The sequence below is a fragment of the Falco cherrug genome, chromosome 11 (genome assembly GCF_023634085.1).
Source record: "Falco cherrug isolate bFalChe1 chromosome 11, bFalChe1.pri, whole genome shotgun sequence".
NCBI lineage: Eukaryota > Metazoa > Chordata > Aves > Falconiformes > Falconidae > Falco > Falco cherrug.
Genome location: NC_073707.1, coordinates 29,292,194 through 29,309,006, shown reverse-complemented (window position 1 = coordinate 29,309,006; position 16,813 = coordinate 29,292,194). Strand labels below are relative to the sequence as shown.

The following is a 16,813-nucleotide window of genomic DNA, read 5'->3' as shown; positions in this document are numbered from 1 at the left end:
AAAATTGTAAGACTTAACCTTGGGCAAATCTTGTGCACATATACTGGATGAACCACTGCTTAAGTTATGGAAGTTTCTAGTATAAAGGCCTGGCACAGTGATATTAGCAGTAGCCCCTGTATAGTAAAAATGTCTTTCAAAAATTATGACATTATTATATCTGGTACTGGAAAGAGGGATTGCAAGCATTAGTACATATTGTGTAAGTTGGTATTTAGACCTTCCTATACTTTGGTACATTGGAAGTGATTACCTGATGAGTTGGTAGCATGTTTCTCTATCAAACTAAGCATAACAAGAGCTGATGATATGTATATTTTCTTGGAAGACTTACACCTGAAGATAATTTAGCACACAATTCATAAAGTTTGCTTATATGTTGTTCCATTGTAACCATTGTGTCTGTATGGCTAGAAAAGTTACTGATTTTTGTTTCCTTTGTAGGTATCCCTTCACTTTCACTCATAATTGAAACATTAGAGTTTACTAGTCTATTGCGGTACGTAGCAATTTACAATTATTTTGTCCATCTTCAAAACAAGAAAGAGGCAGCCAAGTTGGTATTTGAATGAGAGTCGACTGCTTAGTGGTATTTCAGTAGCAGTTTAGAAGCTGAGTATCAATAACCTATAAGAAAGGCATCAGGTTGCTGAGGTAAATACAGCAAATGGCAATCATTTTTGGGTTCTAACAGATCAGAGTAATTTCAGCATTTTTTTCTTTTATTGCTGGTCCCTTATATTTGAAAATAAATGTCTGTTCTACCTCTAAATTCCTCCTGTATCAGCAACCAAAGATCTTTGTCTTCAGTTTGAGTCTTTCAACTTCATATGTGGTATTGCATTTGCAGAAAGGTTATGGGCTCCGCCTTAAATAGACTTTATGCTTTTCATTACAAAAAAAATAATTTTATGAACCTATGAAAGGTTTTGTAATGTGTGCATGCAGATTTCATATATGCAAATTGCAATAGAATTAATGTATTTCAATTGGCTGTAATGGGTCTTGGATTATATGTGATGTTTTCTATTCCATAGAGGAAACTTCTTAAATACTACTTACGTGTTCAGTAACTGAAATGCAAAAGGGACCATTTCTACATATAGTCCTTAAGATGTAATAATTCTGAAAATGAACAGGCATACTTCTTTTGTGCCTTCCCCCCCCGGGAATATTTACCTCCCATTTAAGCACCAAAATAGAGGCTTGTTTTCTCATGTGCTTGGCTACTCCTGCTTGCTCTCAACCGAGCTCTGGTGCGCTGCACTTTGAGAAATCCAACCCCTGAATTTTGGCATGATATGTAGGAACAAAAAGAGAACATGTTCACAATAAACTGGCATTTGAGCTAAATTCAAGTAGTCTTTGCCATTTTGGTTTAAATCTGTAAGATATGAGAAGTATCATAGCTTCAGTTATTGAAAAATGGTAATCGCAACTCTTCATAAAGTGAGATCAACCAGGTTTATTAATGCTTCCTGTGGACATACAGTGACTTTGCCCTGGGATGTTAAATGCCAAATTGAGTTGTGTAATTTTACTTTTTTCCCCCTTACAGACTGAGTGGCTAAACGTGCAGAATTTTCTGAGTAGCTCAAAATATTTTTGTAATACTAACTCAAGCCAAGGGGGAAAAGAAAATGTCATTTTTCAGGCCTTCTATTTAAAAGCAAAGATGAATAGTGAACAGAACCTGGTTCCTAATGGGGTTTGTATGCCAGCCACAAAACTCAGGAAATGGTGACTATTTCTGTGTTTCCATGCCTGATAAGGAACAGAGATTTGAACCTTATTTGCCTGCTTTGCAAAAAATTCCAAAATCATTGAACCAATAGAGATTTTGAGCTGCACCTTTCTTGGTGTTCCCTTAACAATTGTTTCATTTGTGCAGAACATAGATTGGGAGTGTATTTATGTAGTCTTTTTCTCTTGCTTTCCCTCTTATGCATCTTCCATGTGAGTTCACTATTCATTAGGTCACTAAAGTCCTTTTCAGCACTGTGTTTCAGTATTTAGAGGGTAGATAGCTTTATGGTTCTTAAAATGGGGGCATAGAATATATATGGGTAGAGGTGTACATGTGTATGTATACATGTATGTGTACGTATCTTTTTCAGAATATGGAGGACAGAGAAAATGTATTCTGTATATGAGAAACTCAATTCTCTAGTTCATCTGCTCTCCCAAGTCACAGTCAACTGTCTCTTGACTCCTGACATGCTTGTCTAGCCGCCTTAAAGGGATCTAGTGGATATGGGTAGATCTAGAGAGCTCCCCAGGCAACTTACTCCACAGCTTCATTGTCTTTGCTATCAAAATACTATTGTTAAAGTCCAGTCTGACGTTTTGTTACTACAGTTTGTGAGTTTTCTTGTCCCATCCACTATGTGTACAGAATCAGATTAATATTTTAATTGCTTTTTTTCTTCTTTCTCCATGGTTGATACCAAAGATAGAGCCTGAAATAAAACATGCCCAAACTGGCAGTATGTGAACTTTTAAGTCCACAATACTTTCATACTTGGCTATCTCAACTGGCATCATTTTTAGTCCAATTAAAAAATAAGTACTTGCCTTAAAAAAGTAACAGCTGGACTGCTATCACAGTCAAGCTTAGAAGAAAGTTACGTAGAAAGTACTGGTTTTTGAAAGGTACTGCTTGAGAATATAAGCTTTTATTTTACAGTAAGCAGCTTGACCTCTTTGACAATTGGTTTGCAATATCATAAACCAAATACACTGAGACATCCACAGTTTGATCAGGACATTACAGGGGAGAAAATTCTAGTATGCATTCCCGAATAAAGTAATCTCAGCAGTTAGAGGGAGTGGAGAGTTGCTGATGTCAAATAGCAGGTGAATATGTTTGCAGTTCCCTTCCTGAAACAAGCCAGCAAAAAGATAGTGGTGAGACCTATGAAAATCTGAACAACCTGAGGACTTTGAGGTAGTTAGTGCTCTCATTTTGTAACATCAAGGTCTGACTCTTTCTATATAAACAGGTTAAACTAGTAGAACCTTTTAAAACATATACAAGGAAATGTTTCTTTAATAGGGCCACAGTAAAGATTTTTTCTTAATGCAGACTCACTGAAAGGGAGTGTAAGCAGTGTTTGAGCTTAGGGATCAGCTGTGGCCACTCAGGCTTGTAATTACAGTTGTGATAAGTGTGTTTTCAAGCCTTGCTGTACTGAGAGTTTTCTTAATCCATTATTTTACTAGGTCTTTGAATTGCCCCTCCTAGTACATCATAACAATTCCTGAATCCCTGTGAATCATGGGAAAACAAATGTTAGGCTATTAATTTCTGGCTATAGAGAGACATAAATTTAAATCTTACCTAGGCAAGTGCATGGTTGTGCCTGACATCATTAATTCTGTTTTTAGTAGGCACAGTAAGCATGCAAATATTACAACTCGATATCCAGTGAAGACTGGACTGTTTAAAGTCTAGCATTTTAATTTACCATTGGGGGGAAAATGTGTAGTACACTTTTAATCTATTAATAGTCTGTTACTGCAGACTTTGGGAACTAAGAAGAGACATCCCCTATTTAAGGTTTGATATTTGCTGCAGTTGGCTTCCCTGTATTTTTATGAAAGCAAGCATGAAGCTGTCGTCTCAGCTGATTACTGTTTGCTCTTTAGGTCATGCAGAAATCCGTGCCATTGAATGTCAAACAGGACTGGACACTTGATACAGTTGAGCTGCTTTCACCTGTATGCAGACAGTTTACTGCTTAAAACAACAAAACTATGAGCATTGTTCTTCACTTGAGGAGAGCCTGTACATTCTGCCTTGGAGAACTTTGAACAAAGAAGAAATAAACTTAAAAAAAACTTCAGATGAATAGTTTCATACTGGAAGTAATGTTTCCCCTTTAATTTCTACTACTATACCTGCTTCTGTCCCTCTAGCAGGTGGGCTAGCCATAATTTTAAACACCATTTCCTATATCACGGTGATAAACTTTCTGATTACGAGACAGAGGGGGCTGAGGTATACAGTCTAGTTTCCACACGGTGTACAGCTGGTCTCTGTGTGCTTCTTCAAGGATTAACAGATTCTTCGTGTGATTAGAGGTGAGCTTTTGACCATTTGCACATTGGGGTGTATTTGGATCCAATAGAACTGTTCTGTAGTGAATAAAAAAATGGGCAACACTTCTCATACAGCTGCACCAATTGCAAGCCTGTATGAGGCAAGGAGTTCTAGTTGATTGTTGGCTGAGTTTGCTGCTGAGGTATATTGATTGAAAATTAAAATATCTTTTCAGCTGTGGCTGTGTTAATGGAACAGGTTGGCACAAACTGGATCTAAACTCCTTGCTGTGAGGTACATCTGTCCATTTACCTATGTAACACCTTAATTTAGACATTAGCAGTCAATCTGTGGGAAATCTTGAAAACTGGGATCTTACAGGCAGAAGAATTCAGGTTAGCCTATTTACTTTTCAAAGCCACGCTACTTAAAAAGATTAACCTAATTTCTAATAAGAATGTGTATATTACCCATCAATGTAAAATATTAAGCGTGCATGAATCATAGCTTATACTACAAAAAATGGCAGTAAAATTATTGTCTCTCTAACAAAAGGTAGAATTAATATTAACTTGCCATGGGAAATCCTAGAGGAAACACCTAAGACTTGCTGGAAAACAGTCTGTTTCTGGGAGGGAGAGACAATGAGATTTCAAACCTTGTTTTTCATTCTGGGTGTTGGAAATGATTACTTTCTGTAAGGTATTGGAGTTTATGAATTATAAAAACCCATTTAAAAATCTTAAAAGAAACCAAAACCAACCAACCAAGCAAACAAAAAAATCCCCAAACACCCTCAGTACAACATAGCACAAATATGTTCATATAGCCACAGGGAGACTGTGTAGATGTGAGCCAGTGAACAATGGAAGCGGACTGTTTCTTCAGTGCTTCATGATTGCTCTTGTTCATGTGAATTACTTCAGCATTTAGAATTGGATCTAACATGATACAAGCTTTTTTGTGTGGGAGAATAAGCAAGATTAAGACAAATTCAGCTCCCCACATGTGTTGGTTAAATGGCTCATCATCAAGTGGATACTTGGAACAGCATCAGTTCTCATAAACACAAACCAATGAGGCATGAACAGTGATCCACAGAAGTGTGCTTCAAGGCCAGATTCCATTTTCCAGGCACAGCTTGAATACTGGACTCTAAACTGAGCTGTTTTGTCCATGGTGAGCCAAGAGGGGTATATTGACAGCTACAGATCTCCAAGGCCAGGGCAAACAAAACTGTAAGAACAAAAATGTGAATATTTCACACACACACCCAAGTAAAATGAGTCTTGTTTTTTTGCCTCTAACTGAAGAAGCTATATTTCTTTGGTTGTTGCAGGTCTTCTGTTGTGTGTAAGATACCTGCACAGCACAGAATGGGTTTTTTTCCTCTCTGCCTTTTTCTTTCAGTTTCCAGCTCTCCCATTTACCCCTTGAAACTGCTACTGTTCCAGATATTCTCTCTGAACAATTTCAGTAACACATGCAGAGCACTGAGTTTGCTCCTTTTCTTCATACCCTGCCAGCTCCCCCAGTTTGAACAGTTTGAGGCTACTACTGTTTCCTTTTTTCTTAAGCTGGTAAGCTCATAGATGCTTATGAAGAAGCAGGAGGGAGGAAGGACTTGAATGATGATGTGGAGAAAAAAGTGAGGATTTTAGTGGCAATTCTGCCCACTATGCCACGCTAGCTGGTTTTTCATCCTGTCCAGATACTATGTGAGTTGGTCAGTTGCCTGTATTGGTGTCTGTAATTGGGCGATGCCCTGGCTGCTTTCTTTTTTTAGAGATTTGCAGAGCTGCTCTCAAGTGGAAGAAAACTGGAGTTCTGGTGTTGAAGAAATCAGAGATAAGAGACACATTAAAATATTTGAAAATATGTGAAAACTCTTGGTTGAGCAGATAGCAGTGATGCTGAACCCTAAGAGGAAAGAATTGGAATTGGCTGTAGGTCAGGAAGGAGGGGAAGTTTCATTTCGTTCTCCATGTGGTCTCTCCATGCTTCTCACCCCCTTTGGGAAGAGCAGTGATCAGCATGCTTCACATCAAAAAGAAATCCTTATCATATGCCTTGTTTGGAGTTTTACACTGTGTGAAATAGAGTGAAAAATTCTGTTACTAGCTGAATTTTGCATCCAGATTTTCCTGTATTTTTTTAGGAAAAAAAAAAGTCATTATTGTGTAACATTTTATGCTGTTATCCGAGAGAAATATTTGAAGCGGTGAAGCTTATATAGCAGCGCTATATTTTTTTGTGTTACTGACTTTGATGGAATGTACTTGTTCGCTGGTTCATAAGTAAATACCCTCTGTGTGACTCTTCTTTCTTGTCCTTTTCTCTCTGAAGTTTTTGTGTGAGACCAGCTTTACAGGCTGTTTTTATTTTGGATTTTTGTATCAATTGTGGCTCTGTTGGTCAGCCTCAGCACACTTGCCAAAACAGCTTTTTCAACTCGGTTTTTAAAAACAGCCTTTCATAGGCCCTGTCCAGCATCAGCTGCTGTGCCAGGACAGCTCTATTAACTGGATGGTAATGGCCTGGCCACCTCTGCCAACAGGGTCCCCAGGCTGGCTCCAGAGCAGCTGCCAGCACGGAAGGTGCCAGGGCTGCGGGGTGGCTGGGGAAGCAGGGCTGGCATACTGCTGTGCTCGAGAGAGAGCGTGGGCCAGTGTTTCATACTGTTCTGTTGCTGGCTGTCAGGACTGTGCCTGTTGTGACGCTCTGTCTGATACATGCAGTTGCTTCTAAGAGTAATTGCAGCTGGCTGGAAGCTCACCAACAGCTGCGGCTGCTGCTGTCTTGCATCTTCTGTATAGAAATGGACTATCAAGCTGAGAAGCAATGTCCGTGCGTTATAAATAACAGTCCTTGTAACAATGAATTGTCCATTGTAATTAATCAGGGTACAACATCTACTTTTAATGCTAGGATTAATTGGTGGTTTCTTTCCCCCCCCCCCCAAAAATAATCTGTATATCTTGTTACTGTAAAAAACTAATTCTACTCTAAGTAGTGTTAACGTAAGCGAATAACAACTCTCCTGGTGATAGTGACATTACCTAAGTGTAAATGGAGCCCAATGTTGATTGCAAGTCTGAAGCCAGTATTGTTCTATAGGAAAGCAAGCTGGTTTGTATGTCACGCTTGCATTCAGTTTATGAAGCGATAGACTCTTTTCTGAAATCCTGATACATTTTAATTTACTTTCTTCATCTTGTTGATGTAGTTTTACCATAGGCTGATCTTTTTTCTTTTGAAGTCCTGGTGAAGGAAGCTAAACAATATATCGAAGAATTAACTTCTGCTTTGAACTTTTGAAACAGTGTTTTGCAGCCAAGATATACCTTGTCTGTTACATTGAGATGATTTATAGACTATCATTCCTCATTGCATACTGTTAAAGATATTTAAATTTTTTTCAGGTGGTTGGTAGGCTTTTGAAATGCATTCAGCAAGTCCCTTCCAAAGAGATGCAGTTTTAAGGTACTTTTTATGCAGTATCTCCTATTCCTATGAATCCCTGAATACTGAGGGACTCATGTTCAGTATTTGTTTATCCCCACTGAGTGTCCTCCTTCAGTCCTCCAACATTGGAAGGTTTCAAATTGGCTGTGAGAGCTTGTATAATGCCAGGCAAAGTATATATTCTAATGTAACATATCTCAAGTGACTATGTATAAATACAGAGTTGCAAGAAAAAGTGTATGGGCACATGAAACTTTGTATTCCAAACTCACTTGCTGTAAATGCTTTCACAGAATGTATTATTAATATTTATTGGTTCTGCTGAAACTGTAATATCGTAATGCATTACAGCAATATATGTGACATAAGTGAGAGCTTTCATTGCTTATAAGACTACGCTCTAGTACACGCAGTAGCATCGCCTTTAGACTTAAACTGCAATGATTGCATCTGGCAGTTGCATATGGTGAAACTTAGCTACTGCCCTTTTAATTAAATTATAGTTGGGAGCTTGCTTCTGGGAGCTTCCTGATCAACTGAAATCCACAGTAAAATAACAGAAATGTGACTTATTGTAAGAAAGGGAATTGTCAGCACATGCAAGAGCAGGCAAGAAGTTGTTGTTATATCTAAAGTAACTGATTACAGTGTGCTATCTCTGCTGCTTCTATTAGAAAACAGCTACTAGACAATCAGTTCACACCCTACCTTTCCCAAACAGCCCTAAGGAAACCTGGGGGAGGAGAAATAATGCTGTTGTCTCATTTGGGGTATCTTCCCTAGATGCTGTGAGTGGAGTACTATGTTGGCCTTTTCATTCAAAAGAAAAAGAAGATTTCCAAAAATAGAACTTGTCAGAATTGGTTCTTGAGAGCCTCTTAAGATGCAACTTTACCTCCTATGTCTAGGTATTGTTTATCCTTCCATAGTAAAATCGGGTAAACATCTTCACCACAAGACTAACATGCATGAGAGTAATCTCATTCAGAGTGGTGTATGGGGCTAACAAACCTCACAGAAAAATATATGTAAAAAACCCCAATATTAAAGAAATCAATCTATCCCTGATTAAGCTGCTTCTGTGGAACTTGACACCCCACCCCCCTTTTGATCTGTTGAAAGTAGATCCCGTATAGTATTTCAATTTCTAGCCTTGAGGCTCTCCCCAATCAGGCCTCATTGACTTTCTCAGAAGGGCCACCTGCACACTCCCAATTCTGAGCCTTTATAGTCTCCAAATACTTCATTTTTTTTCTTTCACAGAGGTTGGTTATTTAGTGTATTCTTATTTATAGCTTTTCGTTTGTGGGGCACGTTGTAGCTGTCACAAATAAAAGCGCGTTGCCAAACAATTTCTAAAAAATCCTCTCTTCTAGACAGAAGAAACAAATAGAGAAATTGTGTATGGGTCCTCACAACTGCAGGCCTTATAGTAGTGGATTTTGAAATAAGACCACCTTTTCTCAATTGTCTAGACATGGATTTAGATGTTTGCTTTAGGCTATTCAAATTTTAAGTATTTTGGACATGGCTTCTCAACATATCTTTTTATTTTTTAATTGGAGCTGAGGGATTATGCTTGAGGAAGCTCAATTAAAACAACTTTGGCTTGCATAATTGCTTCAGCAGGTTAGTGACTCGGCGCCAAGCTCCATGAAAGTTTAAATCCCAAGTGGTTTTAGTGGTAGAAATTGTCAATATGAAAGTTTTCAGTGTACCATTTTCCTTTCAGGTTTTCTTGAAGTTTCTGGTGTTACGGGGTTATTCATAAAATAGAAATAAAGAATCCTGACAGCCATGCCTTGCTATCTGTTGGAGAGCAAGCATTTAGTATAGTCCAAACTTTTAATAGAAGGAGTCTTCTTTGTCTTAGTCACTATATGCTAGAGGTTTAAATACCCAATATTTTATATAGGGTTATTATGCTGCTTTCTAGTGAAATTAACCTCAAGTTTTTCTGCTCCAGAAGGCAATGACTCCATAACTGACAGATGGTGATAAAATCCCATAACTTTATTACTAATGTTTGTGCAGACAAATATGGATGTCATTGCACATATCTGAAACAGATTCAAACAAACTTAATGATTCTAGATGTATCTGTGGAATCTCTGTCTGACAAGGTCATATGCTCACATAAGCTAAGGATAAACATCTTTTAGGGATAAACATGTTTTTGCAACATGGAAAATGTAAATACCAGCCCTAATATGGAGGAGTTGACTTGCTGGCTAAATGTAACTCATACAGTTAGCATTTATGTACCTGCCTGGTGGCAAGAGGCATGTATAATTTCACGATTGTCACCATTTCCAGTAACCAAAGTATGTTGTAGACACTTACATGTACTGCTTGCACTGTCCACGATAGCTGTAATTTACAACATTTTATGGACTTCTAGTTATTCTCCCTTTTCCTTGGGTATATTCTTCTGGCTGTAAGCAATAATACCTCATGAATTGCATATCTGTTGCTCTGAGAACTGGTACTTTGGTTTACCTCCTGTCAGCTTGAGGCAGGCTCTCCCATATCTCAGCTCCAGTGTAAGCATGCCCTAGTGGGTTGTGTAAGTAGACCCTTTTATAGCACTTGGTAGGATGTAGATTTACCATTTAGATGCTTGATGACAGCGGTTAGCCTTTGCACTGCTGTACCCTTTATAGCTGCCTGTTTTCACTTGTTATGTAAAAGAAATTATTTTTCAGGTGAAGGCAACTCAGGTTACAGCTTTGTTTCGCAGTACACTGTCATTCCCTGTGCTGGAGGGCAGAAGTGGCTGAATGATTGGGAGGAAAAGGACAAAGTAAGAAACTGATGGGAGGAAGTGCCACATTACTTCTGTGGGATTTTCTAGAAGTGAAACCACAGCATTCCAGATGTGAGAATACTTCTGCTCCAGTAATGCTAGCTAGAGATGTAATTTTTGCCTAATCTTGAAATAAAAATCTGAAAGGTTGGATTCCTGGGCAAAGAAAAGACTGAAAATTTATTCTTTTATTCTTCTGCAGTACAAACTGATTGAGTGGATCTGTAAGATTCTTGAGATCTGTGGTAGCAGCCATGTTCCCCTGTTGTGTCAGGGCAGCGTGCCCGAGGCAAGTCTAAACCAGTCCAGGAGCTCTTCCTCAGGGCTGCACGCCTCCTTGGCACATCCTTCAGGGTAGCCATGACAACCACCGCCTGGTCCTGGTGAACAGCTAATGATCCTGCTAACTGCTTAGTGCATCTCCTTGGTTCTGCTGGTGTTCACTGGTTTCTTTTTGGAGGGAGAGCTGTGGTGATTTTCCAAATTGTTATTAGTAGTTCTGCAGTCCCTCTGAGATTGTGTTGTTTGGTATGATTGCCAACAAGAAATCATCTAGAACAAAGGTGCCTGCGACAATTATCATATTTACTAACTGGCAAGGCAGCAATGACTGAATTTCACCAAACTTCTATCTTGTCATAATTAATCTGTCAGAGACATGAAACAGTGTTGGCTAGATTTGAGGGGAAGGTGGAAACACCCAGCTCCTACCTAGGTAGATAGATGGTGGGGTTTTTTCCCTCTGACCAGCAGGGCTTGCTCCCTAAGTAAAGTCATTTCTTGCTTTATAAAATTGTTCTGCCAGACTTCTGTCAGTTCCTGCAGATGCTCTTCGTTACAGGAGAGAATGTAATCAGTTCTGTTAACACGCTTGCTTTTCTCCCCAAGCTTTTCTTTTATACACTGATCAGAAGGAATCAGCAGTTTTTCTCGTCTGTGCTTCCCACACCTTCGGTGTTTAGCTTGCATGTAGCCAAGAGTAATCTTTAAGGCAACTAATCTTAGTTTAGTCTGTGTGCTGAAGAACTTAGGCAATATATCACAGCTTTATTTTGTAGGTTTTTAAAGCCATAAATGAGTTGCTTTATAAAACCCACAGTCTGTTACAGTATAAAAGACAAGGAAATTATAACCCCTTTTCAACCTGTCTGGCATGCGTAAGGTACTAGAATTCAACCTTTAATTGAATTTTTGGCACCTTCCTACACTGAGTCCAGTTCTCCTCAAAATTAATGTATGTGAACGCAGTTTGAGTTTGTTGATGTGCTAGCTCTCAAAATATCTTGGCTTACATCGGATGCTTGTCCCTTTTGCATTTTTCTGAAAGCATATGTAATGAACTGAATAGTTCAGGGTTTGTGGGTGTGAGGAGATGATGTTGTTTTACTTCCTCTTAGTCATGCCAGCCTTATGCTTGAGGAAGGGCAAGTGCTATAGTTAATCGGTCCTGTGTTCTAGCCTATGAATGTTTTTCTTCAGACGTTACTAAAACTGGTGTTCCTTCTGCCCAGATAGAGGAGTACATCTGTGCTGGCCACAGGGCCAACAAACAGGCATGCTGCCCTTTCAGCTGGTTGTGACCTGTTGTGGAAGTGTAGTAGGCTGAATTTAAGGACTGATGAAATCCTTACAGAAGATTTCTGAAATCCTGAACTAAAAAGTTGCCAGGAATGGAAGTAGTCATGACCTTAATGCAAGTACCTACTGAACAACATATATCTGGAATATATTTTATTTTATTTTTTTTGTTACTAAGTAATGTGTGGGGAGAGTGACAGAAAATAAAAACTTAGAAAGAAGAGTGCCTTTCATTTCAGTTGTCTCCAAGAAACTCTTTAAGCCGTGTACAGAACGGTGTCCAAAAGCAAAAGAAGACCCCAGACAAAACAGGCATTTCTCTGTACCCAGAGCAGAAACACCGGAAGAATCATGTAAGAATGTCAGACTGAGTGAACTTGGTGATCCAGTGAAGAAGTGTGTGTATGTATGTTAGAGAAACCAATTTACACTGAAGTTGTGGTAGAAGTCACCAAATAACACCTGCGCAGGTAAAGCTGTGCAATAAGGTCTCATCTGGAGGTACAGGTATCTATCAGCTTTTTGAAGCAATAATCCATTGTTTAGTGTTCTGTTTCTGCTTTATCTTTTTTTTTTTTTTCCCTGAGTACAGTTGCAAAACTAATACTCTGACAAACCTCTGTAGCAAGTGATGATTTGTGATACACAATAGTTTTTCAGGAAGAGGCTGTTGCAAGGAGAGTGTTTGTTTGCACTGATTCTTTGATTGCCTTGTGGGAGAGTGGTGTTCATGCATGAATTAAGATAAAATAAAACAAAACTTAGATTCTGTCTGAGACTGGCCCTCAAATGTGAAATTGGTATCTTTGATGGTATCACATCTGTGTGATTGAGGATTGAAAGTATTTTTAACAGCTTTTTCTTTCATTCGTATAGGTAGCCAATGAATGCAGTAACATTTGAAACTGGTGGTTCTTGATTTTTAAACTTTGTTCAATGTGGACTTTTCAGCTGATGCAGTATTATTTAACTAGGTTTTATTGATGCAGACCACCAGTGACAGACTGCCCTGGGGATGACTCTGAGGAGAAATTAAAAAAACTGACTAAAAAGTTTGATGATACTCATGGGAAGTGTTCAACTTCCTGGGCATGCATTACATAATGTTCAGCTTCATTTCTGTCAGTTAAAGAATGTTTGTGAATAGGGTGCAGTCAATTTAAATGATGTTTTCTGTACTGCTGTGGAAACAAAACACAGTGCCCTCTTACTGAAAAGAGATTCTGAGAACATGCTGCACCGTAGTAAGTGCTCAGCTGTTCATTGCACCAAGACCTGCTGCATGAAAAGGCATGGGGAAGCATAAAACCAAAATTAATATAGCCTAAAGTAAAGCAGAATCAGAGAAGCAGTAACTGTTACAACTAGAATGATAATTAAGAGCTCGATTCCCTGTTGTCAGTAGAACAGCGTATGCTTGTACCAGAAATGCAAGAGTTGAACTGAAGAATTTACCACAGACACATCAGAGTATATGGATAAGATCTGACCATTTTCACATTGGCTGGCAAGGATTCATCAGGTGTCTGTTCTGTTCTACAGCCTTCTCCCCACTGATCATCACCCACAGATCTTCAGTTTGCTCTAAAATATCTTCTCTTGCATCGTGCACTAGTTCATACATTGTGAGAGAGACATATTTTCACAAGTATCTTGAGAGCACTGCCAGCAAGAGATGGTTGCATCCTCTGCCTATACCTGGGTGCTCATTCCCACTTCCCTGGATGTGTATATTGGGAACTTCACTGTGAATTCTTAGAAAACCTCTCTAGACTAAAAGTGATGTGGAAGGGGCATTCCTAGTGGCAACTTCAGTTCTTCACAGCTTAACCTCTTGCATTGCCATCAACAGGATTTAAACGTGTTTTAAAACTAAGTGTGTTTGGTACTTTGTAAGAGGATTTCGGTATAAATGTTATTTCTCCCCATCTATGTACTTTATTTTCTGTCCAACTAAATAATTATTATAATTTGATAATTTTGCATGAGGAGCTTTTCCAGAGTGGTCAGGAAGAAAGATGACTTCAATTTGATTATAATTTGGGGGTTTTAGCATTGTCTGATACAAAGTATTTTATTAGCATTCAAATAGTATAACCTACATGTTAAGCACTCTAATTAAGATGTATAAATTTTCCTCCTCCTTCCCCCTTGCAATTATTTAAGCCTGTCTCACGATAGCACATATGACAAGGATCGGTGATGGAGTGCTGAATAGCTGGCTTTGCGGCTAAAAGCCTGGGGAAATGTCTTTTTTAAAAATGGAAGATTATCTTACATCTGTTGTAACCTTCTCAGGTCTCAAAGTGAGCTCAAACAGTTCTTGATAGAGGGGTGGAGAAAGCTTAGCTATCTGTATAATTGCATCCACATTAAGTGACACTTGTTTGCTTAGATTAGGATGTGAGAGTCCCCAAATTTGCAGGCCAGTTTGAAAGCCATGATGATGCTTTGGGTTCATCCTCAACAAAAGGAAGATAAGTTTTTGCTTATCTATTTTTTGAGTACAGTTTTTGACAGTACTGTAGACCTCCTGCATGACGTAAGTTTATAAGCCTTTCTCTTGCCTTATACAGCTTCTAGGATGAGAGACTAATACCTGGGCTTAGTCTGTCACAGTGATGTGCTGAATGAAGTCTTACGTAACACTGGGAGAGAGGCATACTCTGGTGGTTTGGTGGGGTTTTTTTTAATAAAGAAATCTAGAATGCCCATGATCACAAAGAAAACTGAGAAGTCCGGTTATTTTATGTAACAGAAACCACAATATCTTTAAGTCAATAATGAATAAATGGGTAGGTTAAAAAGAAAATTCAATTAACTGCTATTAAGAAAAGCAGTTATTGGGGAAGTTTGTGGTATGTTGATAATGTTTTGGGCAATAAAAAGATTGCAGTGGTCTTCATGAAATAAATAGCAGTGGTCATGGCTCAGATTGAAGTGTGTTCCATGGGATGGTGTGAAGTGCTGGATAGTTTCATAAGGGTACTGAAATATGTAGCCATCGAGTAATAAGCACAATATGAAGCTGGTGCTTTATGCTTATATGACTGTTGTGGCTTAACCCCGGCCAGAGACTAAGCACCATGCAGCCACTTGCTCACCAACCCCACCACCTCCCCAGTGGGATGGGGAGAGGGTCACAAGAGTAAAAGTTAGAAAAGTCATGGGTTGAGATAAAGACAGTTTAATAGATAAAGCAAGACAAGGAATTCATTCACTACTTTCCACTGGCAGGCAGGTGTTCAGCCATCTCCAGGAAAGCAGGGATCCATCATGAGTAATGGTTACTTGGGAAGACAAACACCATCATTCTGAACGTCTCCCCCCCCTTTCTTCTTTTTACCCCAGCTTACATACTCAGCATGACATTGTGTGGTATGGAATATTTCTTTGGCTAGTTCGGGTCAGCTGTCCTGGCTGTGTCCCCTCCCAATTTCCTGTGCCCTGCCAGCCCTCTCGCTGGCAAGGCTTGAGAAACTGCAAAGTCCTTGACTTTGTTGTTGCTAAGTAAGTTTTATACTAAGAACATCAGTGTGCTATCAACTCTGTTCTCACGCCAAACCCAAAACACAGCATTGCACTAGCTGCTAAGAACATCATTAACTCTATCCCAGCCAAAACCAGGACAATGACTTACTCTGTGCCATTCTTAAATAAACTGGAGCCTTTGATGGATATTTTTGATATCTTGGTAAGAAACAAGAGAAAGATAGATCAGGTGGCCCAGAGAGATGAAGTGGCGCCAGCAACAGAGGAAGGCTTTTTAGAAATTGAGAAAAGGGGCATATTTCTTAACATATATGGAACCAATCATCAGAAAGGAGGTGTGGAGCAGGGGAGAAGCAAGGCTTTACCTACCATGTCTCACTGAGCCTGTCCATTTCTCCTGCAGTGTGTGTTATTGCTGCACCAGTTCATCTATTTAATTTTCTCAGTGCAAAAATAAACAAAAGGCTGCTCTGTGGCTGGGGGACAGAAAGAATCTTAACTAGTCACTGCATCAGTTTCTGCCAAGGCACGTATGTGTGCCCTGTTGCTTTTCATATTTTCTCAGCTATAAAATGTGAGTAATAAGATTTAAATTATGTATCATTCAGTGCTGTGCAAGTTAATTAGATAATGCTACATAGTCCTTTGAAGAAGAAATGCATAACACTAGTATTGTATAAAGCTTACTAAGGGTCTGTGTGTCAGGTATGTAGGAACCCATAGTAACTGCAGACACAGGAGAGCTGGGAAGCAGAAGACAGAGGCACTTGGGCCAGCTGCATGCAAATTAACTTCAGTTGAGCAACAGAATAGCATATTCACACAGATCTGTCCCATGCACGCAAACCCTGCAGACTGGCACAACAATATGTAAACACTTGTGGACTAAAGCTTTTAGTCTTGTACAAACTTGCTGCTTCAGGAATCTTTGCTTTGTTCTATGTTGGAGATATCCTAAGTGGCAAAAAGAAGGCATTGAAATGCAAGCCCTGTTGGCCTGATAGTTCTGTCCTAAAACGCACTTGGCAGTAAGCGGGTTAGATGCTAAGGTAGCATGATGTTTAAAGGAAAAATGGAAAGATGGAGACATACATACACTGCCCCAGGAGCTGGAATTGTAGTATCAGTAGTTGTGTGATGAGCTAAGTGGCGATAGAGTGAGAACTGTTGCTATCGGCTGATTTTTCTTTCAAATAATTTTTGGCTGCTTGCCATGTGTTTTGCAACTGAGCAACATCATGATACATTTCGTTTGTCACCAGTGTCAGCAAGCTCTCTTATATTGCTTGAAACAATTTTACCAGTTTGAGGCTTAGAGTGAGTTAGATGATTAAGTTGCATGTCCTGGAAGGTCAAAGGAAAGAAATGTGGATCTGTAAATCTCCTTGGTGGAAAAAGCACAGAAACACATACCAATTCCAGACCAGCAT

At 39.1% G+C, this 16,813-nt stretch overlaps 1 protein-coding gene across 5 annotated transcripts in view; it reads left to right on the top strand.

The window, feature by feature from the left end:
• Positions 1 to 16,813, top strand: part of LOC102055821 (neuroserpin) — a 50,790-nt gene that overhangs the window by 9,528 nt on the left and 24,449 nt on the right. The window contains exon 1 of one of the 5 annotated variants that reach the window (XM_027806659.2): positions 7,465 to 7,525. The exons of the other annotated variants lie outside the window; for them this stretch is intronic. The gene's annotated coding sequence lies outside the window, so the exon portion shown is untranslated. Of the gene's footprint in view, positions 1 to 7,464; positions 7,526 to 16,813 lie in introns of those variants that run through there. 5 annotated transcript variants of the gene reach the window in all.